Source organism: Phacochoerus africanus, chromosome 5, assembly GCF_016906955.1.
Source record: "Phacochoerus africanus isolate WHEZ1 chromosome 5, ROS_Pafr_v1, whole genome shotgun sequence".
Lineage (NCBI taxonomy): Eukaryota > Metazoa > Chordata > Mammalia > Artiodactyla > Suidae > Phacochoerus > Phacochoerus africanus.
In genome coordinates, this window is record NC_062548.1 from 91,119,971 (window position 1) to 91,140,837 (window position 20,867).

General features: G+C 44.5%; 1 protein-coding gene and 1 non-coding gene across 4 annotated transcripts in view; both read right to left on the reverse strand.

Annotated features, from left to right (window-relative positions):
- Positions 1–20,867, reverse strand: part of SPTBN1 (spectrin beta, non-erythrocytic 1) — a 200,194-nt gene that overhangs the window by 79,107 nt on the left and 100,220 nt on the right. The window lies entirely within an intron of this gene.
- Positions 9,713–9,820, reverse strand: LOC125128595 (U6 spliceosomal RNA). Its single transcript, XR_007135290.1, has one exon. It is a non-coding gene; the product is annotated as a U6 spliceosomal RNA (small nuclear RNA).

Here is a 20,867-nt window from a genome sequence, read left to right on the forward strand (position 1 = left end):
TTCTCCAGGATGAGAGCCGAGGCGAGAACCAGGGTAAACAAAGTGGTGGAAAAGGCTAACACCAGGCGGAGAAGTGTGTGCCTTAATGAGCAAACAGAGACAGGACCTTGAGAAGAAATATTCAGAAATCATTCACTCAACTGGACTGGAAATGGGTGGCATGCTTCAAAACTGCCTTCATGGACAGGAAGCCGTCCCATGAGCCTGCTGCCCTGCTTCTCTCCACCCATGGGACTGCCCAGCAGGAAAGAGGACGAAGGATGCAGCCATTCCAGCTCTGCTCCTACGTACCAGTGGGCGCTGGGACCAGATCTTCCTTACTTTACCTTGTTTACAGTAAGCTGATAGTTCTAACCAGACGAGGCCCAGAAAGGTTCCAGCGATTCTCCTAAGGGCCAAGGCACGCCTAGGACCAGAACGCTGAAGAATCTTCAAGCTCCCACTCACAGCCCCTCCCATACTGCCCGAGGAAAACACTATATTACCTCCCCAAACAACGGGAAGAACCACAGCCGGCCATCTCAGCTCAGTTCCTTCAGGACTAAAACTTAAAACAGGCATCAGTCAACTTTGGCCTGTTCCCCTGCTTTTGTATAGCCTCGAAGCTCGAAGGATGTTTCATTCTTTTTGTTTATTTCGTTTTTTATGACCACACCTGCAGCATATGGAAGTTCTGAGGCTAGGGATTGAATCAGAGCTGCAGCTACAGACCTATACCACAACCACAGCCACAGCCACAGCCACAGCAGATCTAAGCCACATCTGCAACCTACTGCAGCTCCTTAACCCACTGAGCGAAGCCAGGGACTGAACCCACAACTTCATGGACACTATGTTGGGTTCTTAACCCACTGAGCCACAATGGGAACTCTCGGGTTTTTCATCCTTTGGAGGGCCTGGGAGAGGAACTGGCAGAGGATGAAGAGATTGAGATAGAGACCCTTTGTGCCCTGCAAAGCCTAATAAAGTTCTCATCTGGCCCTTTACAGAAAAAGCTTGTCAAGTTCTGGCTTAAAACATGTTTTATAATGTCACTGGTCCCACATCCCATTTCTTAGCTTCCATTTTTTAAGGACACACTGCCAGGTTGACATGCTGTAGCCACATGGTTTTTTTGATTGTTTGGGGGTTTTTAAGCGATATTACTGAGACACTGCACACAAGTCAGTCACGGGTGGGGTGGGGTGGGAGGGACTCAGGGCCCTGTCAGCTGAGGAGTATTTATCTGGCTACGCTAACACGACAAAATTAACAGTGCTACCCCAGCTGTCGGGAGGGGCAGAGCATGGTCAGCACCACAGGCTGGAACTCAAGGCCACACCCGGGCTTCTCTTCACAGGATGAGGAAGAGCTAGGAGGCCAGAGACCAACTTCCAACCCCATCTCTACGTACACAGGCTTCAGGTCCCTGATTCTTATTCTGATGGACATTTTATTTGCCACCACCCCTCCTCCCTCAATCCTCCCTGGAAGGAAGACTACAAAATATTAAGTCCGAGGTGGACAGAGAGTAACTTGTACTGTCCCCAAAAGATGGAAAAGGCTCAGAACCAAACAGATACCACATCCAAAATTATTAAACTCATGTGGCAGAGAGCTCACATTAACATGGACTAGCTAGGAGAGATTTTTTTTTTTTTTTACCGTTTCTAAGGCCGCTCCCTCGGCATATGGAGGTTCCCAGGCTAGGGGTCTAATCAGAGCTGTAGCCACAGGCCTACGCCAGAGCCATAGCAACACAGGATCCAAGCCGCGTCTGCGACCTACACCACAGCTCACAGCAACGCCGTTTCCTTAACCCACTGAGCAAGGTCAGGGATCAAACCCGCAACCTCATGGTTCCTGTTGGATTCGTTAACCACTGAGCCACGACGGGAACTCCTAGGAGAGAATTTTTTTAAGAGCAACAACCATAAGAAACATTAAAGATAAGACTTTAAGGTTATTAAATTCACTGGTAAAGATAAAACTCAACACTTCATTTTCAAGGACATACAGGTAGGGTTTTGTTTTTTGTTTGGTTGGGGTTTTTTTTGGTCTTTTTAGGGCGGCACCCATAGCATATGGAGTTTCCCAGGCGAGGGGTAGAATCGGAGCTATAGCTGCTGGCCTACACCACGGCCACAGCAACCTACTGCTACAACTTATGCCACAGCTCTCATAGCAACTCCGGATCCTTAACCCACTCAGCAAGGCTAGGAATCGAACCTGCATCATCATGGATGCTAGTCAGATTGGTTTCTACTGAGCCATGACAGGAACTCCATAAAGGTAGGTTTTTATTACAGGAGCCTTGGAATTAAGTGGAGGTAGTAAAATAGAAGTTCACTCAGTCTCTTTTCCATGCAATGCACCAAAAGGTAGCCACTGTGTTCTGTGGACCATATGTAGTTGGTCTAAGCCAGTACACTAAAAATCAAAGAGTGTGGGAGTTCCCGTTGTGGCTCAGTGGTTAACAAATCTGACCAGGAACCATGAGGTTGCGGGTTTGATCCCTGGCCTTGCTCAGTGGGTTAAGGATCCGGCGTTGCCGTGAGCTGACGCTGTTCGGATCCCACATTGCTGTGGCTATGGCGTAGGCCAGTGGTTACAGTTCCGATTCGACCCCTAGCCTGGGAACCTCCATATGCCAAGGGAGCAGCCCACGAAATGGCAAAAAGACAAAAAATAAAAATTAAAAAAAAAAAAAAATCAAAGAGTGTGTGCTGTGGCTCTTGCTTGTAATTTTTCTATCTTCTCCAGTTGTCCAGGATTTTTAAGGTCAACAGTGCAGGGAGGAAAACAGAACTCTCTTTCATATAATAGAGTCGCATTACTATCAGACACTCAAGATACAAGAGGATACTTACTACTCAATGTTTTCAAAAAGGCTGAAGCTGCCAACAAGATGCCTGCACGAACTCTAGCCGCTCAGGACAGTTCCCAACAGCTCTCCTATATAATGAGGGTGTCCAAATTAACTGTAATGCACCGAGTCCAAAAAGCTAGATACAAGGGACTCTTTTTTTTTTTTTTTGTCTTTGGGCCGCACGCTCCCGCGGCATATGGAGGTTCCCAGGCTAGGGGTTGAATCGGAGCTGTAGCCACTGGTCTACGCCAGAGCCACAGCAATGCAGGATCCGAGCCGCATCTGCAACCTACACCACAGCTCACGGCAACACCGGATCGTTAACCCACTGAGCAAGGGCAGGGACCGAACCTGCAACCTCATGGTTCCTAGTCGGATTCGTTAACCACTGAGCCACGACGGGAACTCCGGAACTCTTTTTTTAAACCAGAAAGACACACTGACAAGAAGGAAGAAGCAGTCAAAGACCTAAAGGTGACCCTAAAGCTGGGATCCGTGAAAAGCAGAATCATTTCTAAATGAATTAATTATGGAAGCACTCATGTAAGAAAATCTAAGATAGCATGGAAGTCCTCCAAATAAGCCTATGTGTGAAAATTTAATCTGCAAGGGATTGGCATTTTGGAAAGCCACATGGATGCCTAGTTATCACCTGGGTCTATATAATGATGACAAGGTTTCACTTCAGAGAAATTATATTTTAAAACAAAAGGATTTTAATACTGGCTTCCACCCTAAAAAGCACTGCAAATTAGTCACGTCCCTTCTGGACAGTAACTATGATGCACACACAGCAACTATCGGAGTTGAAATGGCAGAAAAATGCATTAAGTAAGACTGTCTCAACTCTCATGCCAAACTCCAAAGTTAAATAAGCCCAAGCTTGTGTGTTGTGTTTTCGGGGAAAGTGTCCACATTACACTTGGATTTCAAAAATAATGGTTGTGCCAAGATTTTAAAAAACAAAATGCATAATTGTATAAAGATAAGCTGCTCTTGGGACTGATCCAAATAATTTTAGAGTTTAGCGCTATTTCTAAATGATAACACAATGCATTAAACCAAAATTTCACTTCACACTGCATATTCTTCATCCAAGAAGTAATTACTGAATGATAATTCTGACCCAGCCCTTGATTATATATTTAACTCAGCCAACTATATCATTGCAAGCTTATTCCATGTAGAACAGCAAACATTATACACACTAGTATCTGACATTCAGCCATGATAGTCTACTGTCATTTTTTTCATCTTGGGTCAATCAATCAACCAACGAGCAACTATTTATTGAGTAAATGGTATGAAGGCATTGGGAAGAGCACCTAAAAGCATTAAGAATTCTTTCTTATGGTAATCACTTCATAATATGTGCAAACGTCAAATCATTATGTAGCACACCTGAAACTAATACTGTACACCAACTATATTTCAACTTAAAAAGTTGTTTTAATTTGTAAAGACACGTGTACTTCAATATTTATTAGCAGCACTATTTACAAGAGCCAAGACACAGAAACAATTCAAGTGTCCATCAATGAATGGAAGAGAAGATACACACACACACACACACACACACACACGCAAGCGCACAATGGAATATTACTTAGCCATTAAAAAAGAATGAAACAATGCCATCTGCAGCAACATGGATGGACCTTGAGACATCACACTAAGTGAAGTAAATCAGAAAGAGAAAGACAAACACCATATGATAGCACTTATATGTGGAATCTAAAATATGATACAAATGAACTTATTTACAAAACAAACACACTCACAGACACAGAAAACAAACTTATGGTTACCAAAGAGGAAAGGGGGTTGCAGAGGGAGAAATAAATTAGGAATTTGGGATTAAAAGATAAAAACTATCCATATATAAAATAAACAACAAGGTCCTTCAGTATAGCATAGTGAACCATATTCAGTATCTTGTAACAAACAATAATAGAAAATAATACGAAAAATACATACACATACACACACAACTAAATCACTTTGCTATACATCAGAAACTAATACAACACTATAAATGAACTACACTTCAATTTTTCTAGTCCTCTCCTTTAAAAGTTAATGAGCAACTTTCAATTCCTCGAGAATGCAGAGCACTAGAAAAATGATACCCATACCCAACTATTTAGTTATTTTTAAGGTGTCAAAATGAAAAAGAGAAAGTTATCACTCACAGGGTCAACACTAGAAAACAATTCTGCTAACTTCCTTTGTGGCTTTCCTCAACCCCACACATAGAATAAATGGTTACACAAGATTTCTTACAAAGCCAAACAGTACAGAGTTTTGGCGGGCAGTGTCTTTAGGTACACAATTACAGTACCTTGTTCTAATAAAAGAGGACAGAAAAACTGGAGGAGGAAATGACCTCAGATTCAACCCTTATAATGATCTAGTCAACACTAATCAAAGAAGGAGGGCAGGACAGTTAACAGTAGACAGCAGTTCTCTGTTTTTTTAATCAGTACCTATTTCTCATTAATAGGAACTCTCATCAAAACTTTTAAGCACAGTTTCACACAAGATAACGCACAAGGTGTGCCCTGGGTCCCACTGAATCTTCCTAGCTTACAGCTAGTCATCTGCCTTAATTTAATTTTTTCAACTGAGAAGAGTAACTAAAGGAGGGCATGAATAGATTGTTTTTTCTGTTGTCCTATTTGTTTTGGAAACTTAAACCTGTTGCACAGTGTGGCTTAAATGCAAGTCTCTTCCCACAGAACGCAGATCTTTTTAACGCCCCAAAGCACACACTCACAACAGGCCCCCTCCCCATCCCTTTCCTCTCCTGTCCCTACCGAGTGGTGCAGGGACCAGCTGCTGCGGGGGAGTTGGGGAGGGTAAACCAACCACTCACAGGAGAAGCCTTACTCCTAGTTACCTAGACACACCCTGGGAAGCCTACTGCTATACCTGATTTGTTCTTGGAGACGTTTTATTGCTTAATAAAGACCTTGACTGTTTCTCCTCAACAGTCTCTGTAAAGATAACAATCTTGGAACTGAGTGGGAAGGGCTGGAGGCCCAGAGACGTTCCGTTGGGGTGGCAGATAGCAGAAGTTCCACTTTGAGGACTAGGTGAAAGGAGGTGAATATAAACTGTTTCCTTGAACTTGAAAAACAAATCATGCCTCTTTCTGAAGACAGAGAGAGATGGGCCCACAAACACACAGTTGGTGGGAGGGGGTGTGGGCAGTACCAAAAAAAGTTTTAAAAATGCACTTCCTCCATCTACCCAATCACACCTGTAGATATTTACTTTCTAGAAATACTTGTGCAAGCACATACACATGTACAGGATACGAAATGCAGATTTTTAAAATAACTGTAAAAAACGGATAGCAAAAATAACATAAGACCAAAAAGAAATAAATAATTCATAGGCTGATTAATGAAAATATGATGCATTCATATCAAAGAATAGTAGGTACACATTAAAAAGAACAGGGAAATGAACAGTTACATTCAGAATAGGATATAGTAGTTCCCATTGTGGCTCAGGGGCATGGAACCTGACTAGTATCCATGAGGACACAGGTTTGATCCTGGCATCGCTCAGTGGGTTAAGGATCTGGCGTTGCCGAGAGCTGTGGTGTAGGCCGCAGACATGGCTAGGATCCCGAGTTGCTGTGGCTGTGGGGTAGGCCGGCAACTATAGCTCTGATTTGTCCCCTAGCCTGGGAATTTCCCTATGCTACACAGGTGGCCCTAAAATGCAAAAAAAAATATATATATATACACATATGTATATATACACATACACATATATATTTAATATGATACTATGAATATTTAAAAATAAGTAATTTCATAAAAAGGATACTTTCTGAACTATTAACACTGAAGTACATGCAGAAGGCATTTCTGCTTCTGTATTTCTACACTGTTGTCTTTTTCTTTAATGAGCACATACCATTTTTAAAAATACGTGAAGGGCATTTCCACTTGAAGGAAAAACACAATTCATTTTTATTTGATAAGGGAGCTGAGGATCACCGGTTGCAGATTGATGAGTACGAACAAAAGGGCACCCAGTGGAGGACAACATTCTCCCAGGGCACCACCAAAGGTCATATGTGAAATGCTGTTTTCACTGAGTACTATAAAACAAAGTAGATGCCACCCGGCATCTTCAAGTCTTTCTTCTGGAGAATACCGAATCAGTATTGAACCTTATACAACACTTAGAGCAAAATAAGGCAAAAAAAATTAATACTGCCTTTTAATCAATGGAGAACTGAAAACATTCATTCAAAATAAGTGAGACTTGGCGTTCCCGTCGTGGCACAGTGGTTAACAAATCCAACTAGGAACCATGAGGTTGCGGGTTCGATCCCTGGCCTTGCTCAGTGGGTTAAGGATCCGGCATTGCCGTGAGCTGCGGTGTAGGTTGCAGACGAGGCCTGGATCCCACGTTGCTGTGGCCCTGGCGGAGGCCGGTGGCTACAGCTCCGATTAGACGCCTAGCCTGGGAACCTCCATGTGCTGAGGGAACAGCTCAAGAAAAGGCAAAAAAAAGAGACTAAATAAATAAATAAGTAAATAAATAGGTGAGACTCACTGGAGAAACTGAGGTCTAAAGGAGTTTTCAAGCCAGGTTCCTAGAGGTCAGGCTCCAAGTACCACTTTCTCACCTGCACTTTGGTCAGAAACACTCCATTTTATACCCTTTATTTCCTGGGGTTCCACCTCAGATTTCATCTACCTGAGAAAAATTCCATTTTTTTCTTTTTTTAAGGCCACACCTGCGGCATATGGAGGTTCCCAGGCTAGGGGTCTAATCGGAACTATAGCTGCCGGCCTACACCACAGCAACACCAAGTCCGAGCCACGTCCGTGATCTACACCACAGCTCATGGCAAAGCCAGATCCTTAACCCACTGAGCAAGGCCAGGGATCAAACCCGAAACCTCATGGTTCCTAGTCGGATTCGTTTCCGCTGCGCCACGACAGGAACTCCAAAACACATTCCATTTTCTTAAAAAGGCTGGTAAACCACTATACTAAGCTATGGGAAATAGAGATGCTGGAGCAACTTACAGTTTAATGACACCCCAGCCTCAAGGACAGGTAATTACACTATATGGTAATGAGGAACCAGCACAGCACTAGAGATCAACCAACCAGAGCTAAGTCAAGGGGTCAGAGCTTCTGAGCCCGGGTGACATCATGTATCGGCAGCAAGGAGAGGCTCAGAGCCCACTGGAGTTGATCTATCGGTACTCTGGCTACACAAGTGGGAATTTCATGGGTGTGATCCTGAACGATGGAGATCCACTGTCATCTCCCATATCCACCCTCACCCTTTAAAGCTTATGGAGAGCTAACTAGAAGGGCCACACACACACCCTTCTAAGCACTTCATCCAAACTGACTTAATTCCCACAATCACACTGTGAAGGAGGCACTCTTATCATGAGACATAGTTTGCCTAAGAGTCAATTATAACGCTCAGGGAGGTTCAGTGGCTTGTCCACAGTCACAAGGCCAGCACAGTCCCAGGTGTTAGACCCAAGTTCTGACGCCACAGCCCCTACTGCTCTAAATAGAATTCTACACTCGCAGGGACCTTATGCTGCAAACTGAGATGAAATGAGGCTCAAGCCTGAATACTGAATTAAAAATTTTCCCCACTTCCAGGGAGCACATGGAACTAAGTCTCTTAAGCTATCCTGTACCATAATGCCTGACAATTCCCCCCCAAAATTATAAGTTTTACTTATAATTCAATGATGGCAAAAGCCCTCCTCAGAAGAAAATCCTCTATATTTTCAATGGTTCTCTCAATTCCATCAGGGTCTCTCTTCAAGTCCCATCAAGGGAGATGCTCCTCTCATCAGCCTCACACCTGGGAGGGGCGAAACTCACCTTGCTGACCCTGCTGTCAGTCACTACTCATTCAAACCCAAGACCAACCCTCCTTTTCAGACATCACCTTTAGCCACAGCATGGAAACATCCATGGAAGCTCTCATCCCAACCCCCCTTTTAAATTATTTTTTTAGCCTCTGGAACCAACGAGTAAAGAAAACTAGCTTTGTAATTATTTTGCCATCACCTATTTGAATAAACGGATTAAATCATTTAAGATTGTACCTGTTTTTCAAAAAGCATCAATATCAACTGAAGGCTTTGAACAAGGCTAGGTTACAGGAAGACTTCCAGGTGTGTTTTTCTTTTACATTGGTTTCCAGAACCATCCTAGTATTGGCCCTGATGATTGCAGGCACCCTGTGTACCAAACCACAGAGGAGCACCTCTGCAGCCAGTGGAGAGTAAAATACCCTTTGTCTGCCGTGGGAAAAGGTCCTCATTCAGATTTGAAAGTAAGGAGAGCAATTAATTATTAGAAAGTATAGCCGGGGGTAATTAGCAGCAGCAACACAAATGCTTAGAGGAGTTTCCTCTTTTTATCTTGAGGCAATTCCAATAGACAGATGCTCAGCATTTAGGAAGTTTAATGAGACCTGCAGCAGCGGGCTAATTAGTCAAAGAAGAGGAAGCAGTAATGACAAGCAAAAAAGGGTTTTATTCTTGTTAAGAGCAAAGGCCTTGGTTTTCTTAAATTCTGGGGCTGTACCCCCAGGAAAATTCCTAAAAAGCTTCCTAGAACAAATAAAATTTTTTCTAATGATTTTTATTTTTTCCATTATGGTTGGTTTACAGTGTTCTGTCAATCTCAACTGTATGTACAGCAAGGTGACCCAGTCACACACATATACATTCTTTTTCTCACATTATCCTCCATCATGTTCCATCATAAGTGATTAGATATATAGTTCCCTGTGCTGTACAGCAGGATCTTATTGCTTATCTACTCCAAATGCAATAGTCTGCATCTATTACCCCCAAATAAGGAACACCTCACAAATTTGTGTGTCATCCTTGGTGCAGGGGCCATGCCAATCTTCTCCGTATCGTTCTAATTTTAGTATGTGTGCTGCCGAAGCAAGCACAATTTTTTTTTTTAAGGCAAAGAAACCAAAGCAGGAATGCTGGCTTCCCCAGGGGTGGTGCACCAACAAGGAGGAGTGACTGTGGGCGCCTAGAAGCCGTGGCAGTTCAGCACCCACCAAGGTTCCTGGAGAGCAACACCACGTTCTGTTGGCAACCAGGGGTGACCCCGTCCTGAGCAAGCTGCAGTCACCATCCTGTGTCTCACAGAAGACCTTTTTGAGAATTCTCAGTTCAGTGTGTCCCTTCATCCCCAACACCAAGAATATTTCCAAGGTTATTAGTTATGAAGGGCAAGCACTAATGACAACTCCTTTGCTCTCCATCCTGCATGAGGACCATCATTTAGGAACTGCACGGTGGGAACACAAATCCTTTCGGAATTAACTAGTTAATGACAGTAAATTTCTCATTCTGTCAAGAAACAATGAAAGAGGGAAGTTTTTTGTTTAGAGTGAATCTGACTATTCTGGGATTATAATCTCCTCCCCCCCGCCACACACAAATAAGCAGCTGATGGCAAAACTACTGATCCTCACAAGTGACAATGCCCATGCTTCAAAATACTTTCCCAATAATGTGGATGAATCTGCTCTTTATGTATTTAAGAAATGGGCTGCCAAGAGCCAGGGTGAGCATTAAAAATGAAAGGTGTGTCTGGCCAAGGCTGATTTCTTAAAATTTCTGGGAGCTTTCAGTTCCACATATAGTTCACCTTCAACCTCCACCACTCAGCACACCAGCAAGAAGCCAAATCGAGTCCTTATGGAACAATGAAGTCATCCCGGAGTAACCTTCACACATACTGGATTTTTACTTTGAAAAAAGACAGCCTTGCAGCCGTCACTGCCATGAAGAGGATATTCTAGCGTTCCGTGTGGAAGCCTAAATTTTTCCAGCATTAGCTTCCTTTCCCATGGAAGCCAGAGGCTGTCAGAACCAGCCTGGAAACCACTTTCAAATATAGCTTTAACGTAAATGAAAATCCTTCTTTGTTAATTATTGATCTAAGAAGGTTATACAGGTTTGTCCTAGGAGAACCAGAGAGCAGTTCTCTGGAAAGGAGAAAATAAATTCTCATTCCTTCAGCAGAGATTTGGGCTTATAACCTGTTTCCAAAGTAAACACAGTTACCTGCTCTAAGCTATTTACTTTTACAGCTTTAGCATCTTTGTCACACTGTACTTTCTCAGAAGACCTGACAAACAATACAGTCATTTTAGTCTCCATGCAGTGGCTAGAACCAGTTCCTACACTCTCATCAATCCTCTGAGACTGACAATATATCCAAACCCAAAGGTCAACAGTCAGGAGTTATGGGGACTCACAAAACAGTGCTTTTCAGAACGCCACACAGCAGATCCATCTTCCCAATTCACCAGCAGGACCTCGCAGCTCCCTGGATGTGCCCCTTCCTGAGCCACGTGCCACCCCCACCCCCCAAGTAAGGATCCGGCCAGCCTGGTCGGAGTGTTGCTGTTAACAGGGCGATCGCTTCCTGTCTGCTGTGCTGCTCCCACTATAAAGAGCTAAAGCAACCCTCACTGGGTGCCACGGTCCCTCCATGTTCAATGTGAGAGATGGCAAGTTTAGGTGTTCTCAGAAACATCTGGTTCGTGATAACATCGTATGGATTACCCACATATCATACATAATACCATACACCCTGGCTGTCATCTCCACAGAATCATCTCAACACACAGTAACTGATAATCTGTATTCTCTCCCTTTGGTGACACTCTGACCCCCAGTGGGTTACCACATGAGGAGTGGAAACTATTTTAATTCATTGTGACTGGATGGCTATCATAGCTCCTTCTACATTTTAAGTACAGGGTATCTCAAAGGAAAGGTAAAAGAGCGCACCTGAACTCTAAAAATCCATAAAATAAGCTTTACTTTCAGAAGACCAAAATGGGGTTTACAATATGCATGCTCACCACACAGGAGGGTTCTTCTACAGCACCTTCAAAGGAAAATTTCTTGGGGAAAAAAAGAGACTGTAGCAGTGGCGGGGCACCTTTCAGTCTAACAACATCGGACCTTCCCAAGAAAGGCATTCACATTTTCCTGGAGAAAGGCACTGAGGAAGAGAACAAACCAACCCCACGGACCCATGACAAGTCTTGTGATTCCAGACTTTCCCAGCAGCAGAATTACCATCACACACGCACACACAGATGACCGTCAGCAGACACTTGTCTAGGCCAAATTAAATCATTTGCCCAGCTAGGTGGGGTGTAAACAAACATAAATTACTTGCTTCTCTTATGCCAAATTTACAACACAGTAGATGGCAAACAAAATCAAGCTTGTGGCTTTAGGGTATCTAACAAGTAAGGATGAGAGTAATGACGAACCGGCTGCAGGGGAACGCCAAAGGTAGGGGTGGGGGTGGGGGCAACGAACAGCTGGAAGTCTTCACATACACTTGGCAGCAGCCAAACCAGAAATAGGGATTATCTACTTTATTCACACACTGGAAATCACAGAACAAAAGATGGCTCGGCCCTAAATAATGGCAACCAATGCTCCAGCAGCTGAAAATGTTTAAAATCAAGAAAACGTGGGTTTTGGCCCAACCCCATGCTCCCAGCTAATGCCATCACCCTTGAAAATTGCTCCAGGGATTATCTTCTGTATAGACTGTACCAAGGAGTCAACGTAAGACTTTTAACTCCAAAATTCTACTGCAGGACCTCATTCCACATTGCCTAAGTTCCTTTACAAATAATTCTGTATACTAGCAAAATACTAGGCAAGTACAAACAAACACACCACTACCAAGCCCAAAATATCTAAATGAAAATAATACTGCTAGAATAGAACAGCTGAGCTTATGATATGGTGGCAAATAACTTCTACCACTGGGGGAAAAAAAAAAAAGGGGGTCAGAGAATCTGCACTGTCAGCTCAGTCCCTCTTGTTCTGCCAGAATCGCCAAAGTAAACTACCACCAAAGAAAAGAAAACAAAGTTTTCCAAAATTAAGCAAGCCTTGTATTTTGCATCCCATCTGCCGTGCCACCCCTCGAGATCACTGCCAATTAAGAGTGAAGGTCAGCAAATCCTTTGCAGTTGGAACAGGATCGGGAATTTCCACTTGTAGGCAATGGCTTTCACCAAATCCAGGTTTCCCAAGGTCCTAACAAAATGCTAACCCAAGATCAACAAAAACACAGACCTCTGTCATCACGTGAGCAATGCTCTTGAGAGTCAGCACAGCAAAGTGGTCAAGAATTCCAGAGTCCAGAAGCAGACTCCTGGGTTAGGATCCAGACTCTACACTCAGTGCCCTTGGGCAAACAGCTCCTTTTACTTCAGTTTCCTCAAATCCAAAATGGAGATAATTTTTCTCTCCCAGGGATGCTGTGAGGAGCATATGAATTGATACAAGCAAAGTACTTGGAACAGCGCTAGCCCAGGGTTAAATACTAAGAAGTTTTAGCTATTTTTACTACTCTAGCCACCACCACTTCTGAGCTAGGACCTACTTTCCTTCTCTTTCTGCATGAGGATATATTTTTCTTTTGCTTTCCTTCTCCGCGCTAGCCTGTTAGTTCTACCACAGACTGATTCTGTGAGCCCAGGGAACAGAGAAGCCAGAAATGCTTGCAGTGGATATCTACCCAGCAGTCTCAAAGGAGCATATGGTGAAATGAAATTTACTGCATGACAGCCAGCAGTACCCTCCATGGGTTTAACTGCAGGGGCCCTTAAATCTGTATCAGATGATGATCTGGCACCACGTCCCCAACAGGTGAAAGAAGTTAAGATGCAAGTCACTTGTGCAAGGTCACTTCACCACCATCAGCTGCTAAGCACCTGATTATGGACCTGTGCCAACATTAGCTGAATGCCAGCTAACAAAAAGGAGGCAAAAATTCCAACTTACAATAAGCATTAATAAACGAAATGAAAGGGAAAATACACACATCATCTCCTAGGCAGAAGTCTAGCCATTCCCCCAACAGGCCTCATGGTTCTATAGCTTCCTCAGGTCACATCCTCTCCCCACCCCCAGGCACCTGCCACCTTATTACCTAATTCCAGGCACACTTAAAGCTGCAGGTCAAATAACAATCCCCCCCAAAAGCCCCTTTCTCACATCCCACACTCCAGGGATGTTATCTGCATCTTTTAGAACACCTGCCACTTTCTACCTAGTATTCTCTTTGAGAACATAATTTCAAACAGTGACTCTTACACTCTGCGTTTCTAGGGTGCTTATTAGCACTGTACCTTGCTCATTTGAGCTTGTTCAATTGTTAACTGAATGGGTGGATGGATTAGGTAGCTCCTTTAAAAATCTTAGAGCTATAAAGGTGTTCTACCAAGGTCTCCTAGCTTCATCCATAGCACTTTTTCTTCATTAATTAGGAAGCACAGGCTTCTCTATTCCAAGAGCCAGTATGAACTGGGGAACCAACTAAAGCACATTATAAGCAACTGACTTCCAGATTTTGACAGCCAAGTTTTGAAGATAAATTCTGGATAATAATATTTCTATCACCAAATTAAAGAAACTAGAGCCAATAGCAATCTTCCTGGGCCCAAGTACACCTCCCATCAATCTTCCAGTTTTAAGCCATTACTTGAGTCAAAGGAGCAGGGACAAGAAGAGACAGATCTGGGTGAAACAGAAATTAACACAGACTATCACCATCACCCACCTTTCCCTCTTAACTCCACTGCCATAACCTCAGTGGAACCAGGTTCTGCAAGCTGCCCTAAGCACCCACCCAAACATGTTCATTTTGGCTAATTCTTTTCTTGCCCAGGAGAAGGCAAGAAAGACAAGGTTTTCATGACAGCCTAGGGAGGGGCAAGCAAGTGGGACCCAGTTTTCCAAATGTAGCCCACTTTCCCTACGTTTCTGGTTCCGAGGTTTGCAAATAGATTCCAGTGAGCTACTGGTAACCGGAAGCTGAGTAGTCTGGTCACCACAGAGTCCCCACCATACATCACTGCATCACAAGAGATGGTGGGCTGCAGCTACTTCGTCTCCACTAACTCAAGAGTCCAGAGCACACTTACAGTTTTAGCAGTGGATCTATTTCCAGGTCTACAACCACGTTCAAAAGGATTCTCATACCCCAAGGCTCAAAATCACCTGATTACATGTCTCGATATCCCCCTCTGAATTGCCTAACTGCATTTACCAAATGCTGTATCCTTCAGATGTGCAGATAAGTTACTCATCCTCTCAATCATGCCCCTTGCAGTAACACTGATAAGCAAATTAGCAGACTGCATTGTTTCTAATGGAAGGATTTGCTCCTTAATAGCAATGGTCTTATCAGAAGTTGACACTTGAGAAACTTACTGGTGAGCCTCCATTTTCAAGCTGTGTATTTAGTTTGTTGCCAGGTTAAGTGGTACACTTTTATACACTTGTGAATTTGGCCAGGTCTCATGTAAGAATGGTTAAATATTTTTTTAAAGAAAATTTAAAACAAAAATTAAAATCAGAGCCACCTACCCCTTTGCTGACAGACATGTACACTACACCTTGTTATCACCTCCACCTATTTGTTTATTTGTTTACTGTCTTTTTAGGCCCACCCATTGCATATGGAAGTTCCTAGACTAGGGGCTGAATCAGAGCTGCAGCCACCAGCCTACGCCACAGCCACAGCCACAGATCTGAGCTGCCTCTGTGACCTATGCTGCAGCTCGCAGCAATGCTAGATCCTTAACCCACTGAGCAAGGCCAGGGATTGAACCCATGTCCTCATGGATACTAGCTGGGCTCATTATCGCTAAGCTACAAGGTACTTGGGAACTCCTATTTTTTTTTTTAACTTTTTTCTGCCTCCCCCTATTTAGAAAAGGCACGCACTTTAAGTTCAAAGAAATGTTGAAAACGGCCCCCTCTTGATGTGGAGTTTTGCAAAGTCACCCATTTTGTTACATGCTGGCTAAGAACTGTGCCATCACATTTCACCTTTCTGAAAAGTTCCGCAATCCAGAGCAGATTTGCTATCATTTACCTCTCAGGGCTACTGAACAGATAAATCACACGTAGGCGTAGGTACCTGGTTTACACGTAGCTCAGGCTGGAAAGTCCACCAGAACTTTTTATTTATTTATTTATTTATTTATTTATTTATTTATTGTCTTTTTTGTTGTTGTTGTTGTTATTGTTGTTGTTGCTATTTCTTGGGCCGCTCCTGCGGCACATGGAGGTTCCCAGGCTAGGGGTTGAATCGGAGCTGTAGCCACCGGCCTACGCCAGAGCCACAGCAACGCGGGATCCGAGCTGCGTCTGCAACCTACACCACAGCTCACGGCAACGCCGGATCGTTAACCCACTGAGCAAGGGCAGGGACCGAACCCGCAACCTCATGGTTCCTAGTCGGATTTGTTAACCACTGCGCCACGACGGGAACTCCAACCAGAACTTTTTAAAAAGTCACGTTCAGGGCAAGTGAAAGCAGCTTGTAGTTTAACTTTTACATCATGGGCATCAGTGGACTCATGAGCCATGTGGTAGAAAGGGTGTGACCTCTAATTCCAAATCAGGCTGCGCTGAGCCGGCCCTCAGAGCACCCCGGATTACCATGTGGTGACACAAACATGACCCATCCTCAACACAGGGCCCAGCGACTCCAGCACAGCAGACTAGGGGCCCCTGAGGGCCATTCTTACTCTGGGGAAGCAAAGCTGACCTCCAGACGCAGGGGGAAGGAAACCACAGTGCAAACCTCACACCCAGAGGGGAGGGTACTTTCTGAGGAGCTAGGGCTGAGGAAGATGCTTCAAAGCAGACTCAAGAAACCGTGTAGGCTGCTGCTAGAAGACGCAGTGCAACCGCTCCCTCCACACCCAGCCACACCTAGATCTTCCCGGGAAGATAACTACCCCAGACAGGCAGTGTGGAGCAGGGCTCTGTGAACAGGGCCAGCTGGGTGTGACTGACCAGCCCACCACCTACTAGCCATCTGCTGCCGAGCAAGTTCCTTCATCTCGCCGAGCCTTGGTTTCTGCATCTGTGAACAGAGATAGCATCTGTGCCCATCTCCAGCATTCCCCTGAGCATGCGGTGAGGTAATGCATGTAACAAGTGGCACACAGTCAGGTCCCTAAGAATTCAAGAAATGTTGGCTATTGTTATTGAAAGGTCTCTGCTTCCTTCATCAGGGAACACCAGACCACATGAGTGGACCTGAGCACAAGGACAGCCCCCCACCATTTATTTTCCCACCAAAAACTTCTTAAAATCGACTGTGAATTTGCACTTTTCATAGGGAGCTCACACATTGTAAGGTGTGAGCTCGGGAAGCCTCTCTCTATGGGAAGGGACAGTTCTCCACTACGCAGGTGTATAAAGCATCATATACACCCACTCAAATCCTACTACAGAAACTCTGCTTTCCTGTCTCTAATATGTGAGCTTCCTGAGGACATGGATAAAAAAGCGTCCCCCAGTGCCCAACAAAGAGCTATAGACAGCAGCCCTCGGTCAGGCAGAATATTAAACAGGGGCTAACACCATTCATTACTCTAAAGTCAGGTCTCCTACTCCAAGAGGAGTTATGTTTGGGGGCTTTTAATGTAGGAAACCTGAGCACAGGAGTTACAATCTGAATTCCCACTAGGGGAAGGGAAACAAGGACAGAAAATCCCAAAGCAAGTGCTGAATCGTGGAGTGACCAATGCCTTACTTCCTCGCCCAACACAGAGCAGAAGAGTGGCTCCTTATCAAACACAGAGGGAGCCAGATGCCAGGACACGATTTATGTGTGCAGACAACCATGAGCTCACAGGAAAATGAGGTACGAAAGAGCTTCTCAGAAACTGGATAACAACAGCTGAGGTGAGCATCTGGGCCCAACCTCGACCTGACCCCTGGCATGCTGGGGGGCACAACCTCAGTGCAGCAGTCAGCGCCAGAGCCCTGGCCAGCAGGTCTGTTCCAGTGCCCTACCTCCACTCCAACCCTCTCCCTGCCCCCAAAGCCGCCTGAATTTACCACCCTGATAAAGAGTGTATGTGGTTCTGTGGCCATGATCTCCTCATCAAGTCTGGCTACAGTCAAGACTACTGCGGGATGAGTATGACTTTTAAAAATTGCTTCCTTGTGTTTCAAGTGAAAAAAATCATTTCCCATCTCAAAACTCAAATCATATACATGTGCAGAGGGAAACCAAAGATATTTTTAAGAAGGGGGTGGAGACTGGAAGGCACTGAGGGCTGGGGAGTAGTAGTTCTTGGGCCAGAATTAGTTTTCTCGTGGCTATTTCTTCAGTTTAAAAAGCCAGGCTTGCACATTTATCTGGTATCTAAATTTCAGAGGCCCTGCCTTTATTTGCTCAGGGTATTATTAACTGCCTGGCTTCTAGAAAAATATTACTCATGTGGCATCAGTGTAAGCAGAGGCATAGTCACATTAGAGAAATCGAATTCGTTTTATTTATGGCCACACAATATGAAATTCTGAACAACTACCTCACCTAGAAGAAGAGGGGTACACTTTTACCTCTTTTTGCTATGTATTAAACTTTTCTCCTGTTCCAATGACTCTTGCTCACCCAAAGGAAAAAGAAAAACAATAAAAACAAAGAGATAACCTGATGCCTAATTTCCAGGGACCTCTCTCGGCAAGTGCTGTAGTGGCCTCAGCTCCCCCCCTCTCCTTCCCACCAAAGAAGTCATTTCCCCAGCTGCCTGCAGGGTACAGGGACTACAACGGGGAGGTCCCGGGGGTCCTATCAAAATTTCATTTTGTCAAAAAAGTGGACAGACCCAGATAAGCCCTTCCTGAAGTTACAGTTTAGCCAAGTCAGAGAGCCAAAATCATTATCGTGATTCATTCCTTCATTCAACACATTATTTACTATGTGGCTGGTGGGGCCGCTGTTTTTCTCGGGGAACTAGAGGCAACAGGGAAGAAGAGCTGCTAACACACTTTAAAACAGCTCTGTAGCTACCACTGCCCTCAGGACCTTACTCATCCGCTCATACAGTCCTTTTATTTACGCACTGATTTATGTGCCCAGCTCCAAGAAGGGATTCAGGGATGGACTTACTGTGTACACACACAGACACTGTCCTTCCTACACAGTAACAGTTATAGGCTTTCCTACTCTCATACTTAGAATGACCCAGCACCCATCTTCTCTGGGACTTGGGGAGAGTCCCTGGATGTGGAACGCCCAATGCTAAACTGGGCAAGGCTCTGTCAGACCGCGATGAGTTGGTCACCCTGCTTTTACAATACACTAATTTAAGCTTCCCAACTACCCAAGGGCTACTTATTCTTCCCAGTTTTTACAAATGAAGAAAATGGGGCTTGGAGTTCCTGTTGTGGTGCAGCAGAAACGAATCCGACTAGGAACCATGAAGTTGTAGGTTTGATCCCTGGCCTCGCTCAGGGAGTTAAGAATCCAGCGTTGCTGTGAGCTGTGGTGTAGGTTGCAGATGTGGCTCGGATCTGATATTGCTGTGGCTGTGGCAAAGGCCGGCAGCTGTGGCTCCAATTGGACCCCTAGCCTGGGAACCTCCATATGATGCGGGTGTGGCCTTAAAAACTAAAAAAAAAAAAAAAAAGAAAGAAAGAAAGAAAGAAAATGCGGCTCAGTGAGGTCGCTGGTGGAGCCAGGATTTGAATGCTGGCTTACATGAATCCACAGCCCGTGCGCTTTCCAGTCCCCTTTGTGTTTCCGAAATGAGAGCTAAAGTGTCCTAGCTCTGAACACAGTCCTTCTCACCACCACCACCACCACCACCACCACCAGGTTCTGATCGCTCTCCTCCACTGCTCCCCTGGCCACTGCAACTTACTCTCTACCACAGAGTCTGTGCAGCTGGGATTTCATCTGCTTGGCAGTTGTTCGCAGATAATATATAATCTCCCTCTACCACTGCAAGACTGAACTTTTTATAGCAAGTCGTTTAAACCTCTGTAGGAATAAACGTCTCACTCAATAGAAATCAGGGCACTGTTTTCAAGCATCAGAAACAAACTCTGCACCAGGCTTGGACTCACCTCTCAACATCCAAGCTAGCAATCTACAGAAACTCACTGGAATTTTAACAGTTCAAACAAACTAGGCAGATCTTCAAAGGCTCCACACACTTTAAAAAGATTTTCAACATTTCTCTCTCTAAAAGAAAAATCCTAATTCAAAATGCCAAGGCCACATTCCAAGGGATAACCATCCTTTGCTTGTCAATGTCACCAAAATAATGTTTATGGTTTACATAAGGATTTCAGGCAAAACACACACACACAGACACACACTCCCTCCCTACCGCAACTAGCTGTGCTTAAGGCCATAGCTCTCTCTAAAATTCCAACACAATTGAACTCTCAGCGGGGGAGGGGGTGTGTGTAAAATTCACCCAAATAAAGACACAGCCTATGTAATTTCCTTGCCACCAGAGAAGAACAGAGCCTCCGGACTTTTTATGTTTTGCTCACATTCTTCCTGAATGAAGCGTGCCTCAGTGATCCTCAAATTAACTTTCTACTTGCATCATTCATGCATTAAAAAGAGACTTCTTAAGGCCAGATCTTTCACAAGGCCTTTGTGAGGCCAAATATAGGCCAGCCTGTGTCTCCATGCTACTGTGTGTGATTACTGGATTTGCTACTTAAAGGCCCTGTGCCTCTTGAAAACAAGGTTGGGGAAGAGAGAGACAGAAAGGCTAAGAAAGGCCTTTCAAAAGCAAACACAGTCAAGGCATTCAACATACAGAGGGCGGTTAATGTGGGTCTGGCCACAGCAGTCTTCTCTGAGGATGGGCTGGACGCTCGGGCTGTAGCACTAACTGCTCTGCAAGCCTTTCATGAACTTGGGAGAGGCACCACCACTGTGTCCTCAACCTACATCAAAAGTCAACAGGCTCAAGTGACTGCCCCCAACCCTGTGTACTTTCTAAAAAGGAACATAAAAGGGGCTGTTTCGGCTGGGTGCATTTTCAGGCGAGCTCAACACTCCTAAACCTGCTGAAGGAAACCACACCCAGCACAAGTTTCAGGGGTTGGGGGCAGGGCTGAGGTATTCAACTCAAGTTCAAAAAAAAAAAAAAACCCTGCTGGGTG